The sequence below is a fragment of the Perna viridis genome, chromosome 2 (genome assembly GCF_037379345.1).
Source record: "Perna viridis isolate PV_CMFRI_1.1 ecotype Kerala chromosome 2, ASM3737934v1, whole genome shotgun sequence".
Taxonomy (NCBI): Eukaryota; Metazoa; Mollusca; class Bivalvia; order Mytilida; family Mytilidae; genus Perna; species Perna viridis.
Genome location: NC_142446.1, coordinates 35493869 through 35499046, shown reverse-complemented (window position 1 = coordinate 35499046; position 5178 = coordinate 35493869).

Sequence of the window (5178 nt, the reverse complement as noted above, 5' to 3'; positions counted from 1 at the left end):
TGCTTCACTTTAAGTATAAAATATTTTAAAGTATGATGTATTTGATTATTCGTTACGGAGTTAGTCATAAAATACACGTTTATGTGTATAGCCAATAGCGGGACTTCAATCAGACAGCATAGCACACGCTGTTTCCCAGAAAAATAAAACATTATACTACTACTTTAAACCTGAAAATATAAACATTTATCACCTTTTTTATTTTAATGTGGTTTTTACCTTGAGCATTGAAACAAGTACTGAATTTTAAATGTTTCCCGATTGTCATCAGTAAGTGTTTTAGTGATAAAGGGGAAGTAATCCAAAATACCTAAGCAAACTAATTAATTGAATAAACTATTGATGGTAAGAGTAGCTAAATTTTAACTACAACAAATATTTCTACTAAAAACTTCAAGATCAACAACTTTTACCTAAATGAAAGTTAAAAATACTATGGATACACTTTATTATAACCGTAATTGAAAGCACTTAATACAATGTAATCTATATATGTATTAGGTTGCGTATCTTTTTAACATAGATGTTCAGAACTCAATAGAAATCAAGAGAACCAGGATTCGAAGGGAAATAAAAACATATATAATCCAAGTTTAATTACTGAGATGAAAATAGACACATACAACAAAGAACATACAATAACCAAAACTAACAGGTACATAGAAACAAAAGTAAATGAGCGACACGGATTCCTCTGAAAACTGGGAGCATGGACCAGGTGCACTGGTAGGGTAAGCGTCCTCAGCTTTTCACCACCGAGTAGAACATATAATTTCATGTCAGGGGTTGACAAAAGAGGAAAGGAAAAATTTTTTCTACCTATTCTGTACGTGCTTTCATGCTGTGGTAGTGTCTAAATGCCTGATATTTTATAAAACATAGTATTTGGCTGTTAGTTTTGGAAAGGCACCCTTGAACACGGTGAACCAATCGGTTGTCATGGTGCAGATGGATACAACATAACGACCCGCGAGATCATGGTGACGACCATATAAATTTAGTAGTAATGATTTTAAGCCTAATTGTAAGCAGCCTTGCACGGTGTAAATAGTCTAAGTAGTTTCGGCAAACGTATGAGTAATGATATGAAAACTCCTTACGCATGTGCCCAAGGAATAATGCCACAGATGCAAGGAGTTTCCTTTCCATCGCTCCTTTAGAGTCGGTCAAGACATGCAGATGACTATATAGTGTTCTTTACCTACGTTATTTGGAATTTTTTAACTCGTGGATTTGGTGCATACCTGTGAGTTTACAATAGAACTTTTCATTTCGTTGCAAAGTTGATTTCATTGGTTAAGAATAGCAAAATAAATATAACCTCATTAAGAAAACAATTGGCACCAACTAACAATATCCATCCCATGGTATTTATAATAACACGCACTTTTTCTCACATACATCATAAAACATGACAAAATATTCAGTAATATTAAAATATGTCGTTAGATGCATAATGCGCACTCGACCACCATTTACGGATTAATTGCACGCACACAACTCGGAAGGTACAGTTTTCACGGTAAAGTCTCATTTTTAAGAATTCAGTGGCTAGCGTTTAGCACACCAATATATTTGAGTAGCAGCCATCGTAAGAATCATGCAAACGTAATATATATACGCATACCTTTGACCTTATAGCCACGGGAGATCTCATTTCAGTCTGACAGAAAGTTACAAGTTCACAAGTGCGACGATGGCTAATCAGTGATTAAAGTGAGTCGGACATAACCACCGATTAGGACTTTCTTGCTTATAATTCGTCCTCTTACAAGTTATGATAAAGCATTTTAGCTAATTCAAAGGTACTATACATAAAAGTTATATCAATTACAGCTATTCCGTTAAATATTTCCCCGTTGCTGAGAAAATTGAAACAAAAAATCTTTGTTGAACAGTCATGTGCTTTTTCCACCCACAAGTTACTATCTGCATGATTCGTAGGCGGAATAAATCTACTGATAAAGTGTATCAATACGAGATGTCGATAGTATATTATCGATATTTACATGTCGATATTTATAATAGGACAAATGCATTTCTTATTTGAAAGTCGAAATCCTACAGATGTGTAGACCATGAAAATATTGGTGCCCTGTAAATTATAATAGTTTGCGTAACAAATGATGAAAATGATAGTTTACTAAAACACATGTTGATCCTGACAAGTATATTCATATTTCTTTACATCTTTTATAAGCTCGTTTGAGGAAGACAATGAATGTAATCACTTTCATACACATTTAAAGGTAAAACTAAAAATAATAATGTTTCATGTAATTAATGCATTGATTGGGAAAACATATCACTTACGTAAAAAGGTTACGGAACCGATAAATTATTGAAACCGAACAACACTAGATATTCTATGTATGATGCCATCAATTTTCGAAATCGTGATCAAAATGACTTTTTCAAAAGGAAATGTTTATAATGCCGATGTCATTGTAAAGGATGAACTGCTCACTAAAACATGACCAGATATATTGAAATCGATATCTACAAACGCCAAAATAGTCTCATACAATATGAACACCAAGATTGAAAATAAACTACACCAAATATATACTGTTTTTCAAGAAAATGTCTATGTACGTGTGTGTGGCAATTGTTTCATAGTTTATACAAAGCGATATCATTCCGAAAGAAATTATGGTTATGACCATAAAGAAACCATAATACAGGTATTCGAAAGTTTTCCATTCAGTGGAAAGGAAGAGTACTGGGACAAAAAACACTGCAGGCAAATTACACCTAAAGATAAACATACAAAAATAAGATAAACAAAATGATGAACCTCATTTGTTGTAGCAACCGAGTTAATTACGTGCCAACCAGTAAAACATGGGTTTCAAAATGTAATGCAAATGTCATTTTATTTAACTTGTGGTGCGGTGCAGGACTGCAAGCTAAGTTTTAGCCTTCTCCAACATACCGCTCTTCAATGTAAAAACTTATATTTAAGGTCAATTAAAACAATCTGCAATTTTGAATGGCCGAAATACCGCGAGGAAAAAGGAACTGTAGAGCTTGCGGGGTACCAGTAGAAATTCACACAGGTCCCACAGGCAGCAGACACTTGCATTCATCGTTTGTATTCGATTTTACTAGTACCCCAGTCATGAATAATTCCAAAGATATAGACTTTGAAACTGAATATAACGATGTAGATGACACTGAGGGCCGGGAAAATGGCGTCACATCAAAGGAAACAGCCAACCAATTTTCACCCGTGAAACAAAGACTTTATGAAGGACTAGCTGCGGTAGAACAAGAAAACGAACTTATGCTTAAAGAATTGAAACTGCAAGAATCAACTGAATTAAATAAACGATTAAAACAAAAACTACGTGTCAGAGCAGCGTACAAGGGCATGGGCATGAACAACAACAAAGGTTCTGATAATGCCTGTGCTGGTAAAAACAAGTATAGACAAAGATACTAGATAAACTGCGACAAGATAAAGGTGTTAAGAAAAAGAACTGGTTGGTGAATTGTTTAATCTGGTTCGAGTAAAAAAGCAAGTGACAAGGCATTTCATCTGATAGCGTGACCTCATGAATATGTGGGCAGTGATGACATATATAATATAACAATTTTAGTTTGCCTGCTCTCGTTCGGAATGAAAATTTTATTATTCATCATAGCAACATCAATACACAGACAAGGTGCCTAACTTTTAAATCAACTAATTTATTACAGTGGACAATTTTCGTGGTCAAACATTCTTGCATGTATCTCATGAAATCGAAGCAGGAAGTGCATCATGGAAAAGCAATTTTCATCAAATAAAAGCGCGTAAACTTATAAAATATTATTGCTCCGCATTTAATAAAGGAACTTGCAAAAAGGAATACTTTCATAAAATGCAATGGGTGTTCTAGAGGAGCATATTTGTAACTATTGTTGGCTAAAAAGAAAAGTAATTCTCCATCACCCATCAAAAGATTGTAAATAAATAGGTCAAAACAAACAAAGGACAAAAGGCACGGACAAAATAATCCAAGTGATTGGAGAGGCGGAGGAAACTGAAACGAATGGCAGAGCTTACTACAGCCAAACCAGCAAAATAGAACTGTACGTAAATTATCAGTTTCGACACAAACTGAATTTCATAAATTTCAGTTAGTTAATAGATTATTAATAGTCAACAAACATATGAAAATTATGCAAATGTCATTTGTAATACAATCAGAGCTGAGTTGTGGCAGCAAGGTCGAGAATAGCCTATCTGACAACATGCATTTAACATGATTAAACTTTATTTTTATGTTGGAAAATTTATTGTATGATTATGAGGACAAGATTGTTGCACAGTTTATGAAGTACAGTTGGCCAATAGGCTATTCAAAATTAGAGTTACAAAACACTGTTAAAAGAAATCACAAATCAGCACTTTTTTATGATCATATCGATGAGTATATCAACAAAGAGATTTATTATGATGCTTTGTGGGTCAATTTGATCACAACCCTTTCTACGTAGGACTCGGATGTTATCTGTATAAGGCTGAAATTAAGCATTATCGTTGAATCCCAGTCGATCCCAACGATTTTTATCCTTTAGGACTTAATTGGAGAGATAAACTCTATTTTGACACAAAAATTTCATTTGGCCTATGAACCGGTGCAATGGCTGCACAGCGTACAACAAATGCACTAATGCATATTCATAGAAAAATTGGTTATGATGGAGTGAAATTCATTGACAATATAGGCAGTGCCAAAAAAAAAATCAAACTAAAGATGGTTAAAGCAACTTAGTTGAGTTTACTGAACAATTAGGTTTTTCTGTTTCTAAGGAAAATGTAGTCCACCGTCTACAAACGTGATTATACTAGGCAAAAAATTTGACACTGTGAATCAAACTGTTACTATTCCTGAGAGTAAAATCGTTGAGATTTGTAAGAAATTGTAAGAACCTGCAAAGATTAATGACTAAAAAAGACTATAACAAAAGGAAGGAAACTTGAGTCAATCATAGGACAGCTTTCTTCTATTGCACACTGTATTTGTTTTTGCCGGTTATTCATGTCTAGACGTTTAGACCTATTGCGAACTGTACATAAAAACTAACATTAAATCAAGTTAAGAATAACGAAGAAGGACATTTTATGGTTTTGGAAATTTATTGACTATTCTAATGGTAAAGCTACTTTTCCAGATCATTGCTGGCATT